The sequence below is a fragment of the Sturnira hondurensis genome, unplaced genomic scaffold (genome assembly GCF_014824575.4).
Source record: "Sturnira hondurensis isolate 20B ecotype Veracruz unplaced genomic scaffold, ASM1482457v3 Scaffold0001872, whole genome shotgun sequence".
Lineage (NCBI taxonomy): Eukaryota > Metazoa > Chordata > Mammalia > Chiroptera > Phyllostomidae > Sturnira > Sturnira hondurensis.
This window is the reverse complement of record NW_028074503.1, coordinates 21,476,877-21,503,712: the sequence shown is the minus strand read 5'-3', so window position 1 is coordinate 21,503,712 and position 26,836 is coordinate 21,476,877. Positions and strand designations below refer to the sequence as shown.

At 39.6% G+C, this 26,836-nt stretch overlaps 1 protein-coding gene across 3 annotated transcripts in view; it reads right to left on the bottom strand.

Moving 5' to 3' along the window:
• Positions 1 to 23,272, bottom strand: part of ARK2N (arkadia (RNF111) N-terminal like PKA signaling regulator 2N) — a 69,000-nt gene extending 45,728 nt beyond the window's left edge. For 2 of the 3 annotated variants that reach the window (XM_037033734.1, XM_037033751.1), the window contains exon 1: positions 22,465 to 22,753. The gene's annotated coding sequence lies outside the window, so the exon portion shown is untranslated. Of the gene's footprint in view, positions 1 to 22,464; positions 22,754 to 23,078 lie in introns of those variants that run through there. The other variant, XM_037033740.1, reaches the window with a different exon arrangement.
• Positions 23,273 to 26,836: the final 3,564 nt, after the last annotated feature.

Sequence of the window (26,836 nt, the reverse complement as noted above, 5' to 3'; positions counted from 1 at the left end):
TAGTATATACACAAATTTTCTATATACTTGTTTTTTATTTTCATGGCCCTCTTCTCGGCTGCTGATAAAATAGACATTTGGATGAAGTTTTCTTAACACCTTCATGAAAACCAAAACATTCATAGCCACTAGAAACATTTATTAATTTTAAACAATACCACCCTGACCCATATGGCTCAGCTGGGCATCAGTCCACACAGCGAAAGGTCACAGGTTCTATCCCCAGTCAGGACACATGCAAGAGGCAGCCGACAGATGTTTTTTTCTCTTTCTCTTTCTCCCTCCCTTCGCCTCCCTCTAAAAATAAATAAATTTAAAAATAAATAAAACAATCCCATGTGTAGCCTATTTCATAAGTATATCTGCATCATTGCTAACTTTTAAATTAAATAAAAATAAGCATATATGTTATTCCTAACACCATTACAAAAGGAATGTTACATCACTGAAAGCCAACGAAGGTTAAACCAACAACCCGCCAGTGTCATAAATAAAGCATGCTGCAACACAAACAGGAAACAAAATATCTGCAGACATGAAATACCCCTGGGTATGAGGAATAAACTAAGATCTTCTAAACTAAATCAAAATGAGAGTTGACTCTTCTGTAGAGAATGAAGTTATATATTCTGAAATAAAGCTTTTTCTTAGAGTTGAAATATCTGAGAAATATACTCATATGAAATTAATGTCAGCCATAAAACACAAGAGTCAAAAGCCTCAAATGAACTTTTAAAAGCAGAAGGCACTGGACCTTTTTAAACTACATAATACATCAGGCTGAAAAGCAAGTTTATAAAAATGACCATAAAATTCTTGTTTCTTCTGTAAATAAATTGTATAGGTAACACAAGTAAATCTAGTCTATTTTTCCTTTTAAGTTAACATGATAATATCAATCTTTCAATGACATACCAATAAAATAATTACCTTTCATTTCCAGTTTTTTTAATTTAAGTTTATATAAAGATTTATAATAATTTTTGCTGCCTAAAAAAAACAGTATTTCAGTCAAAACCACTTAAATATGTCCAAATTAATCATAAATACTGGCACCAAACATTAATAGAACACAATAATCAGATTATTATGGTATGTCTTTACAATGTGGGCACAAAGAATGAAAAGATTCTTTATATACTAATATGGAGCAATTTTAAATATACAATGTTAAATGAATAAAAATGTGCATTATAGCATTTATGCAAAGAAAGAACAAAATCATATGTAAGTCTGCCTGTAGATGCACAGATTCTCTGGGAGGATACTTAAGAAAATGGTAACACCAGCTGCTTTGGCAACAAAAGAGAGTAAATGAGGAACCAGAAATTAAAGACTTCTTACTGTACGTAGTTCTGTACCTCTTGACTTTTGTATCACGTACAAGTATTCTCTACACAAAAATCCACTCTAACATAACAGTCTAATGAAAAGTCTTCTGAGGAAAAAGGAGTTATGTTTCTGCTCATGACACCAACTACTATTTAGATCAAATTTGTTCAGTGAATTCTATTAGAATTCCCCCATATAGAGGAATTTTGTTATAATTCATAACACACAAGGGGGAAGGGGTCACAGGACACAGAAATACAAGTTGTGACATAATCCCTGAAATGGAATAAAAATAAAGTATCCTGAACAGGGGGAAAATATATGCACAGATTAGCTTCCCAAAAAGCCAGATTATTTACTGAATATATTGTTTTTGGTTGGGGTGTGTGTTTTTTTCTGGTACCGATAGTCAAAATTTGTAGATGGCAGTAAAAAAAAAAAGAAATCATAAAATCATCAAATGGGAGTTGCATCTTAAAAACGTGATTAAAAGGCTCTCAACCCTCTACGTTTATAATTCACGGAAAATCTACAATGAAACAGGATAAGAACAGCATTTTCCCCATGCTGTTCTTCCCTCCGATCTAAAAGAAATCCTTTTCTATACGCATAAGATATGATAGGACAGGACAGGATAATCATCACCCCCCCATCTCCCTAGAACCTTACATTAGTGATTATTCTTTGGTACTGATCCACATCTCACATTCAACTGGACATCCATCCATTCATTCACAGTTTATTCATTTCTTAAAATCCTCTTTCTGCCTACCATCTCAACCTCCCATCTCCCACTCCAGGTACCTCTCTTCTTTCAAAGCCAACCTTATTAAGAGAGTTGTCAAAACACCCTGCCTCCATTTCCTTACCTCTCCTCCCTCTCCAACCCATTCCCATGTGATTATCTGCTTCTATAAAACCAGTAGGACACTTCTTACCAGGGTCACTAAAGACCCCCATATCTCTAAATCCAACAGACCCAATTTGGCCTTCATCTTACTTAATGTCTAAGCAGCATTCTATGCCTAACCACTACCTTTCCTCCTTAAACTAATGTCTTTGGCTCCCAGGTCTCCGATTCTTGCTGCTCCTTCTCTGCCTACTTTGTCAGCTTCATTTCCTCTACCAAATCTCAGCAGTTAGTCCTAGGGCTAGGTCCTTTACTCACCCACCCAAGTGACCTCTCCTACACCTACAGTTTCCAATACCATCCTTATATTAACAATTTTTGTTGCTCCGTCTTCAGAACTTCTCTAAGCTCTAAACCAGTCCACCCAAATAGCCACCTAACATCTCCATTTAGATTTCACAAAGGCAATGAAATCTCTTCTTGTCCAAAACCAAATCAGTCATCTGACCCCTTCTCTAGCTTCTCTACCTCAGTAAATAGCACCACTACTATCTATCTCAACTGCTCTTGGCGAAAACCTACGAGTTACCTTTAATAATGCCTGCTCCTGCAATCACTGCATCTCACCATTCACTAATTCCTAGCAATCCTACCTCCTTAAATTTCTAGCCTGTCCACTATTTTTCATCTTCATAGTCAGTCACTCTAAACACAACCCTCCACCATTTATCCTTCAATGGAATGATTGACAATCATTTCCTGTATCTCTGTATTCAATCCTGCTCCTACCAACCAACCTGTTCTCCATACAGCAGACAGAACAATACTGTCACAAGACAAATATGAGCAGCGCTCATGTTTTTATGAAAAAGCATTTTTAAAACTACACATATGTATAAAGTATTTTTTAATGTCCTATAAAAGTTGAGATGAGAAGGATGACCAAGAAGAAAGTAGATAAAGGCAACTTGAGTTTTATCTGATGATTTTTTCTCTCCCCTTTAAAAAGGATTATATGCAATAATTTTTTAAATCAGCTGTAAATTCTGGACAATTAAAACACACCATTTGTTTTATCAGTCCTTGTACTCCTTAAGAAATTAAGATAAGAGTTAAATCACGGAAAGGAAGCAATCTACTGCCCCCTCTGAGGAGACAGGGGGGTGGGAAGTATAAGGCTGAATTGAGGATAAGGTGAAAATCTGGAGGGAGTTTGTTTCATGTCAGACCTTCTTTATCAGCAAAGCTTAATACAAAGTGAAAAAGAAGGCAGGTCTGGGAGTTGTGAAAAATGGGAAAGGGTTATAACATTTGTTATAGAAAATCTGATAGAGAATGAAACAGAGTCAAAAAGAACAATTCATCCCTGGCTGGGTGGCTCAGTTGGTTGGAACATCACCCCATACACCAAAAGGCTGCAGGTTCAAGCCCCCGTCAGGGCACACAGGGGAGGCAACCAATCGGTATTTCTCTCTCATGTTGATGTTTCTCTCCCTCTCCGTCTCTCTCTCTTCTCTCCCCCTACCAAAATCAATAAACACATTCTTGGGAGAGGATTTGGAAAAAAAAAAGAACAATTCACAATAACCAATTTCCAAACTTCAGAAAGACCATTAACACAAACTTAAGGGAGCAAGGGGGAGAGATGTGATTACTCTCCCCAGCTCAAAATCTCTGCCCCCATCTCTAGTTTCATCTAGGGTCACTCACACACATCCTAGCTCTCTCCAGCTGCAGGGAAGGTCACACAAACAGTTTTCACACTCATTCTATGCCTTCCTGCTGCCACTCTTCACACGCAGCAGAATAAACTATTCATTCCTTAGGGTAGTCTCTGGTACTTTGCAGACTAACAAAACCCTGTAATTAACATTGTATACACCCATTTTCCTGCACAACACTCTGCATAACTATAGTTGAGTAACAGTGTTATTGTTAAATGTCCATCCTCTACACCTAAGAATATAATAAAGTTTTAAAGGAAAAGAAGAGAAACTAGTCCCCAACCCCAATTGATTTAACACAATGATCTTAAGAAAAATTCTTATCAAGACAAAGTGTCATTCTAATTTAACATGACTCAATGACAGACACAAAGGGAATCTGTGGGAGTTTTCTTCTGACAGCAAGTTTATCCAGGAAGTAGACAGTGAGGTCATCAGTTAAGAGTGGCAAAGAGGCTAATTTGAGTAGCAGGTGTGAAACAGCAGTGAGAAAGTGAAGAAACTAGAAGTACAGTATATGCTTTCCAGACAATATGGGCCCATTTTAAGGATGTAGTCATGAACTTAGAGAGAGACTGACACCCATGGGTATGTTTCTCTCCTTTCAAGTTCAGCTGTGTAATCCAAAGGCAAAGAAGGTAGAAATTGGATTTAACCGGAATTGTAGTTTTGCCAAACTAGTAGAATGAAGCAAGAAAGAAGCAAGGAAATGATTTTATGATCACATTAAGAAGGTATAAGGCAGCGAAAAATGTGGCAAGAACAATGGATCAGACAACCCAGTGGACCCAGGGTACTATAGAGAGTGAGCTGGAAAGATAGAAGGTAGTAATCCAAGAGCACTGTGAATGAAACTGAGATGAGGGAAGGGCTGCAGTTATTGGTAACTGACAAGATCTAAAATAAAATAGAATTACTCAAAGTGTTACTCTTTCAAAGAAAGAAGTGTAGAAATTAGAGTAAATGATTAGAAATTTACAATAATTTGGAATTGTCATGACAACCAAACAGCATTTCAATTCCTAGTAATTGACTTTAACTGTATTTTACCAAAAAAAAATCTACCAATGATGGATTAGAAATAAACATATACTGGTTTTCACAACAGATAGTTCGAGAAGCACTGGTTAGTGTGACTATGGAAGTACATTACATTGGCTGAGGTCAGGTGGAGAATAAATCATTATGGGAAAGTTCACAGAAAGAATGGGCAGTGTCAAAAGAATCACCATCTGTATGTGTACATTAAAGTCACCAAAAATCAAGGTAAGAGTAATATGGACAAAATGACACTAAGCAAAGAACAAAACAGTCACAATGCAAAGGGGTAAAAAGATGGTCAGTCAGTGGTAAAAAGATGACAACAATGTGTGGATGAATGGAAGAAAAAAATTATCTGAAAAGTGGCAATGAGGAACAAGGAAATAATTTATCTCTCTTTCTTCTGGCCAGAGGAGAAAGGGAGTGACTATCAACTAAGAATTCTAGATCCAACAAAACTACTCTTTCAAAATGAAGGGGGGGAAACAAAGACTAACAAATTTGATTGGTAGCAGACCTGATTTATAGGAAATTCTTTAAGCTGAAAGGAAATGACACCATACTATGACTCAAATTCATAAAACAAATGGAGACAACAAAAAGTGGTAAATGTGTACATTAACATAAAAGACCCTACAATAATTTTCCCTTCTCTTACCTTTTTTAAAAAAAATGTAGGACTGTACAAAGAAGTAATTTAACACTCTATTGCTAAGTTTATAATACACATAGATGTTACATATATTAAAGTAATACCATAAAAGGCAGGAGATTGAGCTCTCTCATACTGGAAGAATGTTTCTATATTTTATTAGAATTAAGAAAATATTAATTAGAAGACTGTGATAACTATAAAAATACAGATACAATCCCTAAAGCAACTACTAAAAAATACTCAGAAAGTATCATTTAACCACCCCCACCCCAGAGGCAGTAAAAAAGATACAGAGGAATAACAAGAAAAAGAGACATTAGAAAATAAATAACAAAATGGCAATTAAAAATCCAACCATATTAATAATTACATTAAATATGAGTGGCCTAAATATTCCAATCAAAAGGCAAAGATTGTCAGGCTGGATAAGCAAGATTCAACTGTACACACTCTACAACAGACATACCTTGGAACTCAAAGATATGCTAGGTTGACAGAAAACAGAAAAGATATACTATGCAAAGAGCAACAATAGGAGAGCTGAAATGTCTGTATCAACTTCAAACAATATTACTAGATACAGAGAGACACTTCATAATGATACAAGGGTTAATATATCAAGAAAATATAAAATTATACACACATCATATACAAAAATACATGTACTTAACAGGCTTAGAATACATAAAACAGAATGGAAAGGAGATAATTCAACACTAACAGATTCAATTCCTCATTTTAAGCAGATAAAATTAGACAGAAAAATCAGTAAAAACACAGAGGTTTTGAACATTAAAAACCAACTCAACTCATACAAATTATATATAGAACATTTCATACCTTGGATGGTTACTGGCATATGCAACTGGATACAGGGTAAGCTGTGGGATACAGTCCTGGCTTATGACTCAGCTGGAGCATAGTCCCATACACCAAAAGAATGAGGGTTCAATTTCCAGTCAGGGCACAGACTTAGGTTGCAGGCTCAATCCCCAGATGGGGCACGTAAGGGATACAATTGATCGATGTTTCTCACATCAATGCTTCTCTCTCCCTTCCTCTCTCTCTAAAATCAATAAACATAGCCTCAGGTAAGGATTTAAAAAATTTGCTAACATGTGGACTACAGGAAAGGGAAAAAAGTAATCAACTTCAATTTGAACTAGATAATGCTAATGGAAACAGAGGTCTCAAAGAAAACATACAGAAACACGAATTTGGACATCATCAATATGAATAGAGATGGTAGCTGGATATAACAGTAAATTCGCGCAGGGAGAAAGAGCAAACTGAGCAGAAAATAGACTTTAAAGTTAAAAGGGGGGGGGGGCAAACCAGTTACTTTATTCTATAAATTGGTAGGTAAGAAATTATCTTGGAAGAAAAAGATATAAACATATCTACAAAGCAACACACAGAAGAAAGTCTTCCTTCTTGCAATATATTCTCAGATGTTTAACAACTTCCTATAGACTGACTTAGAACTGTGGGAAAGGACCAAGATTAATGAAGTCTTATCTAAGACCAACCATACAGGAAACCCTCCTAAGAGTTTTGACATAGCAACGTATAAAATCATTAAGCATTCAATATTATAAAGGCTTGCCTTTTACCCCTTTCAATTTTACCCCTTGTGAGCAACAAACATCCTTTAACATCACTACATTGACACAAAAATGAATAAATTGATACTGTATTGTCTTTCCTGGTGTGACAAATGCAAACTGAAGTCATTTGCTGTTACAAGTTTACAAGTTTGCTGTTACTATTGCTACAAGACTTTCCGTTGAAACCACAAGCACAGCCCATTAAACTAAACTGCTTCTAGGCAAGATTTTGCTCTACAGTCATGTAAAATGGGGCATTCTAATTGCTAGCACTCCTTCATCTGTTTACTTCATATCACCACCTGTAAGAAATACAAGCAGCTAATGCCTCAAACATGACGGGTACCAGTTAACTTACAATGATTCTCCACACATACAAGCCATAGAATTAGGTAACTCATAAATTCCATCTTTGTTCTCTTGCTCAAAACAATATTCTGAACTAATATTTAGACAAAAAACAACTCTGAAGAGGGCCAATGTTTTAGTGACAAAACAAGAATGTTTTTTCATAGTACAGCAGAGACTATAACATTTTCCCATCACAGAAATTTAAGTTAAGAAAAAAAAGCCTTTCATGTGATTCTGTCTATTCCTCTGCAATGCAGGGTGGTCCAAATAGGACACCTTCTTCCGTTTTATCTAATCTAGCTTCAAATACCAGGTGATAGGGCACATACCAACCTCCCTCAAGAACACTTTGTTTCTAACAGAATTTGTGGTATAGTTTTTTCCAAGATTTAGTCTGCAGTATCCTTCATTTTATTTAAAATTGGTAATAAAAATTCTCCCTATATCTGTAACCACCATATGTAGCCATATAAAAATAGTCCACAAGAAATGCACTAACGATCAACCTTTCAAGTAAGTCTGCTTATTTTCAGTAAATTCTTTACCCAGTTCCCTTCTTCCCCCAAATCTATACCCACACATTTTCCAAAGTACCAGTAAGTAGATGTTAGACCACTTACTGGTACTTACAACAAACAAACTTGTGTGCTGAATTCTCTGCTCTTTAAATCAAAATTGATTCTGTCCTCTAAGTTTTCTTCCTTTTTAAGAAACATTTTGATTGAAATATTAGCATAGAGAAGTATAGACACCATAAGTGTGCAACTTGATGGATTTTTTAAAAATTAGTATGTCAATGTAATGAGCAAATGGATACTGAATATTCCCAAAATTCCAAAGCCTTCATGTCACCTTTGGTCATTACGTGCCTCTCAAAAGTAATCATTATCTGACCTTTATCATCACAAGTAAATTCTTCCTATTCTTAACCTTTAAGATAATATATTCTGTGTTCATGGATTGAAAGACTCATTATTGTTGAGATGGCAATTCTTCCCAACTTAATGCATAGATTCAACGTATTCCCAATCAAAATTCCAGCAAGGTATTTTGTAGATATTGACATCATGGGTCCTAAGGTTTACTTGGAAAGGCCAAAAACAGTCAACACTGTGCTTGAGGTTGGAGGACTGACACTAGGCAACTTCAAGACTTACTGTAAAGCTACAGTAATCAAGACAGTATAATAGGAGCCAAAGAACTCAATATAGAGAGCCCAGAAATAGACCCATATAGTCAACGGACCTCTGACAAAAAAAGCAAATGCAATTCAATAGAGAAAAAAATCTTCTCAATAAATGGTGCTGGAACAGCTAGACATCCACCTGAAGAAATTAATCTAGACACAGGCAGTACATCTTTCACAAAAAGAACTCAAACTGGATCACAGAAGTAAATGTAAAATGAAAAACTGCAAAACTTCTAGTTGAAAACAGGAAATTTAGCTGAACTTAGGTTTGGCAATGAGTTTTTATATACAACACCAAAAGCAGTCCATGAAAAAAAACCCTGATACATAGACTTTATTAAATTAAAAACTTCTGCTCAGCAAGACACTATCAAGAGAATAAACTGTTTAGCCCTGGCTGGTATGGCTCAGTGGATTGAGTGCCAGCCTGTGAACCAGACAGTCACTGGTTCAATTCCTAGTCAGGGCACATACCTGGGTTGTGGGCCAGGTCCCCAGTAGGGGGCACTTGAGAGGCAACCACACAGTGCTGTTTCTCTCCCTTTCTCCCTCCCTGCCCCTCTCTTTAAAAATAAATGAAATCTTTTTTAAAAAGAGAGAATGAAACGTTTATAAAGTATGCCCAAGTCTTACCTTTAAAAAAAAAACAAAAAACACATCTTTCTTACTCTATTTTCACTTCAATTGCCAAACTTCAAGAACTGTCAGCATTTCTAATTCCATATCCTCCACTGCTCAACCCAATACAGTCTAGTTTCTGTTCCCACTATTCCATCTAAAGTTTTCATAAGGCTACCATTACCTCGTAACACCAAATCCAAGAGACTTTTTTAGTCCTGACTCCTTACCTCTCAGCGTACCCCATACTGTTAACCATCTCCCCTTCTTGAAAATACCCTTCCACGGACTTCTATACCATTGCACTATTTAGAATTTGCCTCCTTCCTCTCCAACCCTACCTACTTACATCTATTTTGTTGACTCACTCTTCTCATCTCTTTAAATTTAGTACTTCATGGCCTAACTCTTAGAGCCTCTTTCCTCATGTTTTATATCTAGTTGCTATCATCCACATCCCTGCTCCCAAATTCATACCTTTAGCCCAAAAGGCTCTTTCAGAGATCAACTGTCTACTTGAGAGTCTATTTAGATTATCTCAAAGACATTGCAAATTTAAGATACTAACAAAAAAAAAAATCTGCCCATGCCCTACCAAGCAATTACGGTGTAATTAATTTGGTATCATTAACCAAACCCAAAAGCATACCCCAAATTCCACTCCATGACCAAGCCCCATCAATGTGGGCACCCAAATATCCTTCAAGTCTTTACATTTCTATATTGCCTAGTCCAAGCTACCATGACCTACTACTGCCTGGAATATTACAACAACATTGGTGGTCTCCCCACATCCACTCCTGATCACTACAATTGTAACCAGAACCTTTTTTAGAAAAATAAAAATAAAAACCTGGCACTCACTGGTGTGGCTCAGTGGACTAAGCACCAAGCTGTTAACCAAAAGGTCACCGGTTCTATTCCCATCAGGGGATACGCCTGGGTCGCAGGCCAGAACCCCAGATGGGGGCAAGTAAGAGGCAATTGATTGATGTTTCTCTCACAATTGATGCTTTTTCCCCTCTTTCTCCCTCCCTTCCCCTCTCTCTCCCTTCCTTCCCCTCTCTCTAAAGATAAATTCATAAAATCTTTTTAAAAATATGATCTTGTGCCACTGGCTCATTAAAATAAAACTATTTTTTATTTTTAAAAAACAGACTAGGACAAAAAATATTTAATCCAGCCAACAGGTATTAAATACCTATTGTGTCACGCAACATGTTACTTTGGGATTACAAAAATGCATAAATGAAGTTTTGGCCCAGTAGCTCAGTTGGTTAGGGTGTTGTCCCAATATGCCAAAGTTGTCGGCTCAATCCCCAGCCAGGGCACATACAAGAATCAAATATTAAATGCATAAATAAGTAAAACAACAAATCGATGTTTATCTCCCTCTCTCTCTAAATCAATACTTTTTAAAAATGAGTAAGTAATGGTACTCACACTCAAATACAATCAAAACCAAATATCTGTTGAAAATCTACTGATTAAGTGTTTCAGGGTAATTAAAGACAGTAAGCAGCTCACACAAACGATCTGGATGAGTACAAGCAGGAGAGAATTAGGTTAAGTACTATAGGAGAGGTATAAAGAACTCTAGACTCAAGACTAGAAAGTGTGTGTAGGAAGAGAAAAATAATTTAACTGGGTTTATAAAAGTAAGAATGATTTCAGTAAACAAAAACAAGAGTAAAAGGGGCTACTACAGAATCTCAAGCTATCCTCTGTAAGAGACATGAGGAAAATTAAAAGAAACAAGTTCATAGGTACTAAACTCAAAACCCAAGAAGGGATTTCAAAGTTTCATTTGAGATCACTTAAAGATTACTAGAGTTGGATGAGAGCTCTACTTTGACAAAGACAGTAAGCCTGCAGAAACAAAACTGATATCACTCTCATCATTAATATGATATGGTGTATTTTCATGGTGATAACCATGGAAATACGTGATCCAACGACTTTAAAAAATGAAAATAAATAAAAGTTAATGAAAACACCTGTCCTAAGGCTCAAAAAGAAGGGAACCTGAAATGCTGCTGTGTGTCCCTGACAAATTATTGATGTTCTCTAAGCCTTTGTTTCCTTCTTCGTAAAACTTCTGTCCTTGCAGGATGAAATGAGTAAACACATTAAAGCACCTAGTGCAAAACAAGCACAAAGTCTTTTAGGCCCTGGCTGGTAGAGTTCAATAGACTGAGCGTGGGCCTGCAAACCAAAGAGTTGCCTGTTCAATTCCCAGTCAGGGCACATGCCTGGGGTCAGGTAGCCAGTGAGGGGCACATGAGAGGTAACCACATATTGATGTTCCTTTCCCTCTCTTTCTCCTTCCCTTCCCTTCTTTCTAACAATAAATAAAATCTTAAAAAAAAGAAATAGTATCTTTTAATCTTTGTAAGGCACTTCCCTCTAATCAAAGTCATCTAGTTCATTCATATATTCAACACATATTTACTGAGTATGAAGTGTCAGCTACTATGCTAGGCACTGGGAAATACACACTACCTTCCTAACAGAACTTATAGTTAAAGAGTCAATGAAATAATCACACAAATAAATATAAAAGGTACTACTCTGGCAAGCCTGGTAGAGAGAAAGTATGTTGGCACCATCAAAGGAGAAAAAGGAGAGGAATGTGACATAGCCTAAGAGATCTAGGAAGTCTTCCCTGAGGAGGAGTAAGAACCTACTAAATAAAGTAGGGAAACAGAGATTTAAGCTGACTTATACTTCAAAAAGACAGTTCTGGTTGCAACAGTGGAGACTGGATGAAGAAAAAGATAAGAGTAAATATCAGTGAAATAATTTGAAGGCAAGGCAAAAAAAAAAGTATGCTCTGGACTAAATGGTAGTTGCAACAGAGACATGGATGAATCTGAGAGATCAAAGAGTAAATACGGGACATGAGAAAGGATGGTGTCAAGCTGGGCAGTGAAACTATTCTAATAGACACTGTAACGAAAGACAGGCATAAGACATCTGTCAAAACTCCTAGAACTGTTATTCCACATTAGTCAACATAGTATCTGTTTTCCAACATAAAAAAAGTAAGCCCTAATGTCAACTTGCTCTTCAATAGTATAGCAATATTAGCTTATCAACTGTAACAAATGTAAACCAATGCAAGGTGTTAATAAATGGATAAAACTTCAGAAGGGGATATATAGAAACTCTGTACTTTCTGCTCAATTATTCTGCAAACCTAAAACTGCTCTAAAAAAGTTTTATTATAAAATTATTTAATGCTGAGGAAACTAGTTAGCTTGGTGCTGCTGGGGGCCAACTTTGCCCTCAGGAGAAAAAAACCTAGTGGAAAATAAATCCCCCAAAGAAAAGCAATACAAAGGCAGTACACATAGAAAAACAGTGCCCAGATATTAAATGAGTTCCTAAATCCAATTAGGCCAGAGGCCAGTTGCACACTGGACTTACCACAGTTAAATGAATCTATTAAATCTCATTTTTGCTTTTTAAAAAATGCATGTGAAGCTACTGTGTATGGTTTACAGTTATCTTCTGCATAAATATTTTCATAGGAGTTAGGGTCATAGCATACAAAAAAAACACTGCAATTAAGGCTCTACTTGTAGACTTCATGGAATAGGAACGGAAGAACAAGCTGCATTACAAACTGCCTTTGCTTCTCAACACTGGAAAACTAGTGCCTCCAAGGGACACTACTGATGCTGTTGGTTAATTTTAGACATAGCATAAATACTCAACCATGAATTCTCCAAGGCCTTACAGTTTTCAAAAAGTTTCAAAGAATAGTTTAAAAAGCAAAAAGATATAGGCAAGTTAAAAATACAACACACTAAGAGAATGCTTCAGTCACTAGTCATTTTTTAAAGGTTTTATTTATTTATTTTTAGAGAGAAGTGAAGGGAAGGAGAGGAATATCAATATGGGATAGATGCATCATTCGGCTACCTCTCCAACACCCGCCAGTGGGGACCTGGCCCACAACCCAGGCATGTGCTTTGACCAGTGATCAAACCAGCAACCTTTTGGTTCACAGGCCAGCACTCAATCCACTCAGCCATACCAGCCAGGCCATTTTCTTTGAAGTAATGAATATGTTGTTGCATATTTGTATAATTTTTTTAAGTTGAACTTTAAAAAGACACAGAAGTGATCTAACCACACTGGCAACTATCTAAACAATTTTTAATTATTTTTATTAATTATTGTTCATAGTTAACCTGAAATGTATAATCCTCATTTCTAAGAAAAGAATATGTAGGTCAATGGCCAAGATATATTCAGATAAATTTAGACAGATATATTTAGAATTGTTTCTGAATCTCCAACCTGCTTGTTAACCTAAGACTGGATCACGCTACACAAGTAGCTTCCAATAATCAAAATGAAAGTTCTGAACACCTGGATCTTTACAAAAATTAAATTAGTTTATACATTTAAAAGGTAAGGTTTTAATACAGACTCCTTTAAAATAAGTTTTCCTAATGTATTTAAAGTTTGATATTAAAATTTGGGTTTGCACACAAATACACAAAAAGATATCCTTTGTATAAATTAGGGCATAGTTATATTTTCCACTTAAGAAGTTAAACAAGACTACTCCTTTGATAATTTTCCTTAAAAACAAAACATCCAGCCCTGGTTGGTGTAGCTCAGCAGGCTGAGCGCGGGCTGTGAACCAAGTGGTCACTAGTTCAATTCCCAGTCAGGGCACATGCCTGGGTTTCGGGCCAAATCCCCAGTGGGGGCCACGTGAGAGGCAACCACACAGTGATGTTTCTCTCCCTCTCTTTCTCCCTCCCTTCTTCTCTCTAAAAATAAACAAATAAAATCTTTTTTAAAAATCCATTGATCTGATTAATTTTATAGAAACCACGCCATTTCTGTATCTTTATATTGAAAGAAAACTGTACATAGTTTTCCATGTGCTTATTTTCAGTTATGCCCAAGGTACACCAAATGGTTAATCAATAAAAGTAAAAACTATGCCATATAAAGAGGGGAAGGAGTTACTAAGCAAAAGAGTTGCAGTTTAAATAACCTCTAGCAGTCTAGAATACACACACTTTTTAAAAGTTGTTTAATAGGCTTACCTTCAAAATCCTTAACTGGCTAAGAGTTTAAATATTCAACTATGCATGTTTATTACTGAATCTGTGAGTCAAAAATTATGTACTCTTAACACTAAAAAATCAAAGCAATTGGACTATTTTTAAACTGGTGTAAAAAAACACTTTTTATATGGACAAGACTTTTAAAACAAAAGTCAGGAAACCACCAACAGGAACATAGCTAACCAAATTATTTGTGTAAATATTTTCACTCACCCACCTTGGCCCCATTAGATTACAAATCTCCTTAGAAATTGGATTATGTTAAACATCTTCAATTCATTCACAGTTCCTAACACATAATATGTAATAAATATTTGTTGAGTTGATGAAAACCATTTTTAAAAATCACCAAGACACTAATGAAATACCATGTTTGCTTAAAACTTAGCATTACTGACTTGTATATAAAAATACATTCCATTACATAGAATCAACATGATTTAATTGTTGGTGATTTCTGATAGAGTAACTCTCCTTTTCTCTTCCCACATAAAAAATATAGGACAAAACTAACACAATTGTTAATAGTCTAGTAAAGTTGTTTCGGTACACTTACAATACTATATTATAAAATGATTATGTACTTATGCATAAAGATGCAAAAACCAGATACAATAAAACTAAAAAGGTAGAGAACAGTACACCAATAAAAACCAAAATGAAGCCCCCTCTCCCCAGTTGTTTAGATCTTGGAAGAGATTTCACTGCATCTGTAACAATGATGTTCCGAAATCTTTCAAAGTAGAAAAATTAACCTCTTTTCTAATTTTCACATATAAACACTAACAACTTAAAATGACAATAGTACTCTTAAATAAGCACCAACACTGCAAAATAAATTTTGCTTTCGAAGGACATCTTTCTGTTTTTGAGGTTAGTTTTTCCACTGTGAAGTTGCAGCATGGACAGTGCAGGAACCAAAGATCAGGACTGAAATAAAAACACTACAGAATTACATATACAGGGTGTCCAGCACAAATAACACCTCTTTTTTTAATCACAAAACATTTTATTAAAAAGTCATAAGCAGATAATTCTGTAACATAACAATATCACACTCAAGCACATTGTATGACACTTTAGATGAATTGTTCAAATTAAAACTATAAATTATTACACAATAGTATTACCCTACCAACCACACTCAAGCAGGCCTTACTCCTGCTGGACCCTGTAGAAGATGGCCATTTTCTCCACAGCAACTCTTCCCTTCCCTTCCCTTAGCTTTCAAAAGGAAGAGGTTGAACAGGCTATAAACAAGACAAAGTATAAAAGACTCAGAACTGAGAATGACAAAAGGCATTCCCAGTGAGGAATGACAACTAATAAGCTGATGGAGATAGGCAATAAGCACAAACAGCTGCTAACATCACAGAGAACCAAACATTATGTGCCTCCTGATACAAGTGTACTCATTATCTATAGAGTATTCTTGCTCACTTAGAGAAAAAAAAAAGAAAAAAAGAGGAGAGATTATACCTATAGAAACCAAATCTGATCCAACCTAATACCAATTAGCAAGAAACCCAGGGGACAGGGGAACGTGTTTAATACCACCAACACAGGGATATAACTGGAAAATTCAAACTGGGAAACTCCTATTTCTTCAACAAATAATTTGCCAGGAATAACAAATGGAGGGCGCTCCTGACTGGTGTGCTGAGTGGATTGAGTGCCAGCCTGCAGACCAGGGAGTCACCGGTTCAATTCCCCACCAGGGCACATGCCTGGTTGCAGGCAGGGTCCTTGGTGGGGGGCATGCGAGAGGCAATCACATGTTGTTTCTCTCCCACTCTTTCTCACTCCCTTCCCCTCTCTAAAAAAGAAATAAAATCAATCTTAAAAAAAAGAAAAAGAGCCCTGGCTGGTGTAGCTCAGTGGATTGAGCGCGGGCCTGTGAACCACACGATCGCAGTTCAATTCCCAGTCAGGGCGCATGCCTGGGTTGCAGGCCAGTTCCCAGTTCCCAGTTCCCGGTTCCCGGCAGCGGACGCATGAACCATACACTGATATTTCTCTCCCTCTCTCCTTCCCTTCCCCTCTAAAGATAAATAAATAAAATCTTTAGAAAAATAATAAAAAAGAAAAAGAAATGGAGGGGAACCTATAATTTATAAAACGATACACAGACCTCATTTGCCTCTTCACCTCAATGATTGTAAAAACACATTTATGAGGTGACAGAGAAATCTGAACCCTGAATATCATATGATATTAAGAAATTATTGCTAATTAGTTTTCAGTGTGATAATAGTTATATGGTTCTCTTTTTTCCTTCAAGAGTGAAAGTTTGCTTAAGAAATCGAGTGCTAAAAACCTGGTGTACTTTTAATTAATGGTGTACTTCAGCTCTTCCCCCTGTAGAAAGGGAGCGCTAAAACTTAATGTGGCTCAATGATCTGGCCTACCCGGAACTGAAGTATAAATTCTGAGATTGCAACGACGAGAAGAGAGCAGCTTAGCCTGCTTGCCAGCCAACCTCTTCTCCACTGATATAAGCTCTATAAATAGACCAAGGGTGATAATGGCTGCTCAAATCACTTCATGTGGCAAATACCACCACTACTGACTTGTACCTGGCCCAGTACCAGGACTGTGCATAAACTAGAATCAAGTAAGATGCCAAGAAGTTACCAAATGCAAAGAATGAACAATGGCTAATGAGAGACCCTCTAAGTACTCAAAAGCACCAACAGTGTAAATCAAGAATAATTTAAAACACAGGTTCTACATTTCCTCCAAGGGTTCTGTTCTGGCCATTTTCTATCTCCCTCAGAAGACAATACACATAAAGATTTGTTACCACACGCTGAGACCCAAGGTCCCAAAGATAAATGTTGCCAAAAACCTATCCACTATACATGACCTCAAACTCATAGCAAATTGTTTGGTGGACTGTATCGGAGAAAAATAATGGGAAACCCTTGATGCTAAAATGTTGATTTAAGAATAAACTATACTTCTATACTCTGAGTTAAAATTAAGGCAGACAAGACACTGCTTAAAATCTTAACCACATGAGTTTTTGTTCTTTTGTCCTTAACAGAAAGGAAAACAGTCTTGTTTTCCTACAGTTTTAGTCCACACCCAACTTCCCTCTCCCCAACAATATCTTTCTCTAATTATAAGACACCTAACAAAATGCTGACCCTGGACATCATAAAAGTTTTTCGCTTTTTTTAAAAACCAGACAACTCAGTAAAAAATAACTTCCACTGATCCTTTTGGTATTTTGTTTCCCCAATGCTAACCACGTTAGTGAAAACATTAATCTCTAGACTACCTAAACACAATCCTAGTTAATATAGATTCACAGGAATGGCTGTATAAGTTGTTTTATTTGTTTTTTGGTATATCCTGTAAATTTTAACAGATTTAATTTTTTTCTGCTTTGAACAACAATCACATCTAATTTAGTAATACCTGGTTTTGCTTCCAGAGTCATTATAAAATACTTTTACGAAAAAGTAGAACTAGCGGTATAAAAAGGACATTCAAGATTCCAATCATTTTCTTTTAAACTCAGAGACCCATATAGACCCAGAGACTCAGGAGCTATCTTCCAAGTCCTTATTTAAAATGATTTTATAAAGGAAAAGACTAACTCCATACCATAGTTGTATTTTTTTCCTCCTATAGCCTACTTTTCTTCTCCCCACTTTAGAGCTGGAAATAAACTTAAAAATCATCTGATTCACTACATTTAAATTCCTTGAAACAGAAATGATTTATCTTTGTAACCATCCCCACCTGGCACCAAAGTGCTAGTAAATGGTTTCATTTTTTGTAAATCCTCACCAAGGATACATTGTAAGGATTTAAGGATTCTGCGGGGCCAGGGCGGCACAAGGTAGAGAGAAAGATTCAAGTGAGAGAGCACCATTGATAGGTTACCTCCCCACAGGCACTCAAACCTGAAAGTTTCTGATGTACAGGACACCGGCTCCAACCAACTTTGCCACCTGGCGAGGAGAGTAAATGGGCTTTTTAATTTCACCAGGCATAAAAAACCCCACATACAAATAAAACTAAGTTTTATGGAAAGAGTTCTACCTTTGATTAATCTTACCTAGAAAATACTCATCCAGACAGTTTTAAAATTAAATAAAATCAAATTCATAACAGGATTTATAGCATCTGTCTATTGTCTGTTAAGTGACAGAATCCGAGGAAAGAAGAATAAGGTCCCTATTTTGAATGAAAGAGAACGGAAACAAAATTTAAACACTGTAAATTAAAACTACAAATCCTAAGTAAAACAACTATCAAATCTGAGTTACACTGGCTATTTTAACATTATTTTAAAATTACATTTACTATTATTAGCTGCTATTAATATGTTGTGATAAATATGTATAATATATACAACACACAATCATCCCTAGCAGTTCAGGAATATAGAATAAAATAAAACAAGCAAGATGCTTTTTAGTTTCACCCTGCTCCTTTCTTTTACCACAAGGACATGTGGGCTGAGTGTGAAAACTGACTGAACATCAATCCCACTTCTGCTGAGAAAAGCTGCCCACACAGAAGCAGAAAACACTGTTTATTTCCCTCAAATTCAATCATGAGTCCTTAAAGAGTAGGGAAAGTAGGTACAATTAAAGATAAAGGCTAAGGATTTAGAAAAGTTCCATGACAACAGTCAAATTTAAATCTGACTGAAATTTGACAACTAAAAAATAACTATCAGCCCTGGCTGGTGTGCTTCAGTGGACTGAGTGTTGGCCTGCAAACCAAGGGGTTGCCGGTTCTATCCCCAGCTGGGGCACATGCCTGGGTTGCTGTTGGGCCCAGTGGGGGGCATGTAGGAGGCAACCACACATTGATGTTTCTCTCTCCCTCCCTTCCCCTCTCTCTAAAAATACATAAAAAATAAAATAAATTAAAAATAACTATCTAAGCATCAACCCAAAAGAAAAAATTAAAACCAAATAAATTCCTACTCACTGAAATAAATGTTAAGGGACTGCCTATCTGATCTTTTATATTCTACCTGAGTTCCCCCCACCCCCTGCAAGAGAAGTAGTACCTCAATAACAGACTAAGATACTGTACTTTCACAACAGGCCACACTTAACCATTCAAGATGACTAATACTCAAGATTTTGCTTAGGCTACTCCCTAGCCTGGAATGCCCACCTGGAAATCAGCTAAAACCTCAGGTTTCAATGTGCAAGTTCCTGTAGCATCAGGACTCCGTCAGTCTTATCTACCACTCTGGCCCTAGCAAACAGACTGCTGGCACACAGAAACAACCAATAAATCAGTGTTGTGAGAATAAAGAGGTGCCACGGAATGTTTTATCGTCTGTGTTTTCTCAACAGCTTTGTAACCTTTCTAGTCTCATAGCTTTTTCACAATTAATTTGTCTGTTTCGTTTTTACTATATGATTCATAGCTACCCAAGAAACTCTATTTGGCCCCAAACTCTTTCCTAAAATAATAGAGAATATTGAAATCAATATAGTTCAAAAGAAAACATACCACAGCCCATTTTTCCTCTTTTACAGGTCTTCTCAAGTATCATCATTTTGGTAAAGATGTCCCTAGTTACATGCAGAAACATTAAGAAATTCTAAAGTAGTTTACCAAAGTTACAAACATAGGGCTTCTTTGGGTCTCTAGCATGCACTAATTCCAAACTTTAAAGAGAAAAAACCCCAAAATATCCTAATTACCCATATATCAAGTCTATTCATGCACGCATCAGAACAAAACCATAAGATCGAAGGTCCCACCAAAACAACCTCTTAAACAATGAGTGACTACACGGGCTCCCAGAAATTATCAGTCATACTTAAGGTCTCCTTAAGTCTCCAACGTCACTTACGAAAATAGAAACCTTTGCAGGACACACAGGGAGCTCGCATTTCTAAAAGAACTGTCTTAAGTTAGAATTTAAAGCTTAATTTATCTTTAATATATAGGTCTTTGATAAGCCATGAAGACTACCAAAGAGAGTATTATGACACTTTCATAAGCGCATTTAAGAGTAATATAAACTTAATTAATGACTAATGTAACAGCTACACTGTGAACTTAATATGAAGCTAATTAACAATGGGAAAGTTTTCAGCTCCAAAATCTAGTCCCTCCCATTTAAGAAAAAAAGTCAGAAAAAAATTATTTCCATTAAGAAATTATATTTAGTTGATGCTTTAGGTATAATATGACATCTCTCCCTGCCCTTCATATTACATATACCTATTTTGAAGTTTATATATATAATATAAACATTATGAAAAAGATGCAATCTTGAAGTTTTAAGACTAAAATGGTACTGAAAAGTAACCTGAAATAATCTAATTTAGAAATGCCTAAAAATATTTTTATTTCTCATTTCATGGAACTGTGTAAAATTTCACTAAGACTCTTTTTAAAGTAGCATACAGATTATCTAAATTTAATCTGGCTTCCTGAATTCATTATTTAATTCATAATTGTATATTTTGAATATAACTTTATTATATTATTAAAATTCAGAATTTTGAATTTTATATTATTATATTTTATATTTACTGAGCATAAAGTTCTCAACTAGGCATTGTATTGGCCAGGTTACTCTGCCAAAATATTACACTTCCTACTAAAAAAAAAAAATCAGTCAGCGTTGTGATCCCTCAGGACATCGGGTAATAACTATCAATTGTAGGCCCCTAAAAATCCTTATTAAACCAAAAGGCAATGCTCTTACTGGAAAAAAAATCCCATTGCCAGGATCAATAAAACTACATTAGAAAAGTAAATAGTCTCCATCCTTAAATATCCCAGGAGAAGGAAGAGTAATTCAAACTGTTAGCGTGTGCCCAACAACACTACACAATAACAGCCTAAGCAAAACCACCATATGTGGTTGCAGCCAAGAAGTCTACCTTGACAAAGGATACTCTGTCACCTGTCATCAGTGGAATTTTCATCCTAGTGGGTACAAAGGATTCAGAAAGCAAAAGCTCAAGCGAGAAACCGAACGTGCACCCAAGGATAAACTGTTCAAGTGGTTCGATCTGGGAGAACAAGTACTGCAGACGTTCACTCCTTCAACCTGTGAGCATCTATTCTGTGACAACGAGGAGGACGATTTAAAAGGCAGAATGAATGACGTGCGGTTGGTTCTGCTGGGGGCGGCCGCTCCAAGAATACACTGAGGTCGGTGTATTCTTTACGGAATAAAGTTCAAAGTGCTACTGGGGAAAAGAGAACGCTCTGCGAAGAGTCAGGGAAGACGATGATCTTTAACGTGGGGCTTTACATCCTCGCCTGCTGTCTAAACAAAGTTGACAAACTCGCCAGAGGAGCTCAATTTTGGAGACTGACGTATCCCTCCCCAGGACCAGAGGCGTCTGCGGACCAAAAGAAAGCGCCCAGAGGCAGACGGCACCGCGAGTGGGAAAGCCTTTCTCCCTCCTCCTAGGCCACCGCTGCGCAGGGGAGGCGGCCTGGGCTCTCAGGGGTCGGAGCAGGTGTGGGCGCCAGACCCGGGCCGGCAGAGCCCCCAGAGTTGGCAGAGGTGCAGCCGCCGCCGCTTCCCCCGCCCGCCGGGGCGCCGGAAAGTTGCGTGAAAGCAACTCCAGGGCCGTAAAGCCGCTGCGCCGCGCGGCCCGCGGTCTGCGGCACCTCCAGTCTACTACTCTCAGCCGCGGAGAAAAGGACCGGCCTCGCCCGGGCCCCCACGGTCCGGGGGAGGGTTGCGGGGCGGGGGGCTCGGACCGCCGATTCCGGCGAGCCGGGAGGACGAGAGGGTCACCAGCCGGCGGGCGAGCCAGCAACCAACCCTTCTAATTAGCCCCGACACGGGCCGCGCCTCCCTCCAAGTCCAGGCACGAACACCCAGCACCCGCCGGTGGTCCCCTTACAGCCCCGACGCCGGGCGCCGCAGAGTCCGCACCCATGGCCCGCACCCCGACGACTCGACTCAACCCGACCCCTCCCCGGGACGCAGCCCGGGTGCCGCGGCTCCACACGCAGCCGGCCGCAGCCCGGCGCCCCTTCACGCCTCACCTGCTCTCTGCCGCGGCTCCGCACCTCCTAGTCCGCTGCGCTCGCCCCGTCGGGGCACGCACCGACCGCCCGGCCGGGACTCTGCCGGCCGCGGTGACTGGGAACGCGACGCCCACCGCTGCCTTCTCCTTCTCAGACCAAGCCCCGCTGGCGAGCAGAGAGTCGCGGTCAGAAACCCGCCAGGGCCACCAGAAATCTCGCCGCCTCCTCAGGATACACCACCAAGTCCCTTCACTCGTCCGCGCCGCCCGGAGAAAATGTCACCAGAGGCCGTTCCGCTCGGCGCCTCACTTCCGCCCGGAACCACAGAGCCCCCGCCGGCCGGCTAGAGCGGCCGCTGCGGCGGGAGCCCCCAGGGACCGAAGCGGGAGGCCAGAGAAAAGCCAGACAGCGCCATCTGGCGGGAGGGAATTCGCGCTCCTCCCGATGCAGAGAGCCGGGCTCGCAGGCACCGCCTTCCCAGGATTCTTTCCCGCGCACCCACAGTCTGATCAGGCACCGTTCCGTTCCAGAAATATCTTTCTCGGAGGTTCGGAAAGCCAGTCAATGCAAGCTAAGGACAATGCCCTAAGAAAAGGAGGCGCTCCCTTTTCCGTAGGCTGCTCCGTACTCACCCCTCTTGAAGCCTTCCTGAATGAAGTCTGTGGGGTCTGAATGCTTGATTCACTCCTACAGGGAGTCCCCACCTTTCTCTCCCCTCTTTTTCGAGGATGTATACCGCTCAGCTCCGGGAGACTCAGCTGCACTCTTCTCACGCAGTGCCGTTAACGTCCCGTTCAAGTTTCTGCGAGGTCTGGCAGGTCTCGCAGGTAGATGGCCACCTGCCGGTAGTACAGGGTCCCTAGAGACCCCGCCCCGCCCCTAAATGCGTTGGAGACGCCCCAAATTCCGCCGCAGCGTAGTCACTCCTCTGATTTGCAGTTTTCCCTGGGAAGGGTGACGCACCGGTGCACAGTATGAGTTTTCGAGTGTCTTCCTCGAGGCCTGAGATGGGAAAAACCTGCTGGACCGGGAACCCGGAGGGGAGGTGAAGTGGGCACAGGCCCCCTGGGGGGTAAAAGAGGTGCTCAGAACAGACCGCACTGCTCAAGACCTGGCCAGGAGGCTGCGGTCCTTAAAAGCAGCGTTTTGAGAAATAAATAAATAAGGGCTTGAGTAGAAAATGTAAAAGGTATTTACATTTTCAGGAGCCATGCTGGGGCCTGGTGTGACAATCCTCAGGAGGAGATTCAGAAAATCACAGCGCTGACCCGACGCTCCCATTAACATCACTCTCCCCCTTTAAATCAGGGCCTTCAGCTGCGCCCAGTGTACTCCTTTATTCTGACTGCCTACAAGCCCGTAATAATAGCTAATATAATAGTTAATAATAGCTAATTTTCATTGAGTGCCTACTATATGCCAGGCACTGTACTACGCATTTAAATAGATTCATTCATGTAAGCCTCACAAAAGCCCTACGAATTTGGTTGTATTACTAGCCCTTGGCGACAAAGGTGGAAACGGAGGCACGGAATGATAAAGAGACCTGCCCAAGGTCACACATCAGTGAGTGGCAGGACTGGCCTCCCACACAGGCAGCCTAACCTCAGAGCCTGTTTTCTCAACCATCATCGCCAGCCCTCTCCTTGAAATGAACTGAGAACACACTGTGTCAGGTAAATATTTCTTCTGTGTAGTTATTTCTTTCATTTATTTATTCATTCATTCATTCATTCATTTCTCTGCTACCTTCCTCCTCAAGGAATTTGAGAATTTGTGGGGTGGTGACAAGAGCTGAGGCTCTTTCGGGAGAAACAGAAAAGGAAATAACTACTGAGATCACAGCTGTCACTCTTGAATGAATGAATGAATGAATGTGGACCAATACACTCCGTTTTCAAACAGCCTGACAGACTTCTTTTGCCAATGCTATAGACATCCTGGTGTAGGACCCTGATGTACCATCTTGGCTCCTTCTCCTGTTTAATACTGTTAACTCAAGAAACATTCAAACCTGTAGAGAATTTTTGGTGAGTTTATTTGAGCCAAACTGACGACAATTGCGGGAAAGCAAAATCCCAATGTACTGAGAAAATACTCCAGAGAATGGCACTTCAGCACCTTATTTTATACATTATGATCAAAAGAGGGAGGCTCCATGGGCTTACAGGAAATCCCTTAGCGATAGATGAGGGAGTCCGGAGAAAGCTACACAGGGAAACCTCTGGGACTGGATACAAAGTAAAATGATAGACACTTTTCCACTGGTGGTTCCAGGATACTTAATAGTCAACAGTCAACAGAATAACAATAACAATGAGGGGATTTACCGTTGTCCCCTGGTGCAGTGCCTGTGCTTTGAGGGGGTCCGGAAACAGGAAATTTGGCATTTCAAAGGTGTGTTATCATGGAATGATAATGCAAAAAGACAACAGACAGGCTCAGTTAAGTTAAACGTTGACTTTGTTACCGGCCTACGACAGGACCACCTGCCGTGAACTGCTTTGAGTTAGCAAGTTTTCATTTCAGACCCTCCTATGTGGTTACTTTAGGTCCAAGTTTGTAAGGCTGCCATGCAGGCCTCCCCTGAGCTTGTCAGGTTAGTACGTGGCCCCTTTACTTCCACAACACCGACAAATCAGGTCCATGCAATGAATGAACTGTGCATATGTGTGGAGGCTGAGGCATTTGATACCCTCATTACTATTATCCCTATTGCTTGCCTATTTAGATTGCTAAAAAAGACGATTGCTTTTGTCTACCCCCTTTGTAGGAGCTTGAAGAGCTGGACGGGTGACCCTGCTGCTGCCTTGGATTTTGTCTCCTAGATTCTCCTGTGCCTCTTATACTCAGCTCTCCTAGTTCCTGAAATCCCACCTGCCTAAAACCAGCCCAGCCCCAACGCCACCCTGTCATCACTGACCTTACAAGCCCCCCTGCATCCCATTGTCTCTACAGAAATTTCTGTCAAGTGTTTTCTGCTCACAGACACTGCCCGGCAAATATGTCTACCCCTTGGCTTCTCTGCAGTGCTACTGCTGCATCACATTGGTTGTTCTCCTCTCAACTTCTGTTATAAGCCCTAGAGGCCAAGGCCAAGTCTGTCAGCATTATCGTTTGCTCATGATGCACCACCTGGAATGGGTGTGGGCCTGCAGCAAGTGCACGTTAGAAATGGGGACCTGAGCCGTAGCATCAGAATGTCGCTCGCCTTGCTCTGACTGTTCTGTACTCTGTTCCCTCCTGACCAGCAGGTTACTTCTGCCATTTGCCCTTCTAAGGTGGACACTATTACCAGAATCCCTCTTTAGATGAGGAAAATGGAGGACCGAGGGACAGAACCCTCGTCTCTGGACTGCCCCCTCTTTTTGTATCAGATTGCTGAAAACTAAGCTACCCCTTCCTGAGCACAACCACCACCTGCCGCACCCCCCTATCCCCAGTGTAACCAGCACCCACTAGATCTCTCAGCACCCCCTAAGGCAGCTGAACTGGGGTTGGGGACGGGAATGAACCTCTGCACTGAGGTGGCCATGTAACCTCAGACAAGTCGCCGTTTCTGGAGCCAACATTACTTGCTCTGCCTCAGAGCATCATTATGCAGAATTTCATTGCATGCTCCATGCAAAGGCCATCGCGAAACATTCTAAAGACTCTGAGCAGCAGAAGGTGACATGGTTGTCAGGTCAAGCCCAGGGGTTCTGGACTCTGACAGATCTGAATTTGCATCTGATTCTGGATCTCATTCTGCCTCAGTGTCCTCTAATCTTGCCGAGCCTCAGTGTCCTCACGTGTCAAATGCAGATGACATATCAATCCTTGGCTCAGAGGATAAACAGGACATCATTCCAGTGGTGACACTCTGCACCAGCACCTCCAACAGACACAGTGGTCAAGAACAGTGGTGTTGCCATCGCATCTCAAAGGACTCATTTTTCCAGAGCAACGAGCTCACATGGAACCAGAATGAAACTGGGCACAAGGATGTCATGACCATGGAGCCGTTCAGTGGCCAAGGGTGACTAAGAGGGATGCCTCCCTCGGCTCCCTCCATTCTCTGGGGTAGACAGTCAAGGTTCCTCTGTCTTGGGCTCCAAGTCCCTCTTTCCAATCAGATGATTGTTCTGATACTGCTTCCGTATTGGACCTCTGTAACTAACTTCTAATAAAAACTGGAAATAAAAGCAAAGGACAGTTTAAAATTTTTTTTATCAAGAATGCATTGGTGTTTCATTTTTCCAGTGAGAAGAACAGCTCTGTATGATATGCAACACCTGACCCCGAGGGGCATCCAGGGTGGGAAGGAGGGAAGGGGCTCCTCTGATACCTGCTCTGGCCCAGGGTGCCTGCTGCCCACCACGGCGCTGCTCGTTCCCATCACAGCATGTCC